Raw genomic sequence first — 234 nt, 5'->3', positions numbered from 1 at the left:
TTGAATAGAATTATAAATATCCATAGTAACGATCATAGTAGTTGTAAAATAGTAATATCAGGAACACTATCTCCGAAAATGATAGAAGCAATAATAACGCCATTTTTAACTACATCATGGAAAGTAGCAACTTAATAAAATAATAACTTAATAAAACTACTGAGCTCTTGGATTACGGTAGCCATTTTTCAAGTTACAGTTTAGTTTGTAACAACGTTTTTTCATGTCTCCGAT

Source organism: Penaeus monodon, chromosome 22 (assembly GCF_015228065.2).
Source record: "Penaeus monodon isolate SGIC_2016 chromosome 22, NSTDA_Pmon_1, whole genome shotgun sequence".
NCBI lineage: Eukaryota > Metazoa > Arthropoda > Malacostraca > Decapoda > Penaeidae > Penaeus > Penaeus monodon.
This window is presented reverse-complemented; position numbering follows the sequence as displayed.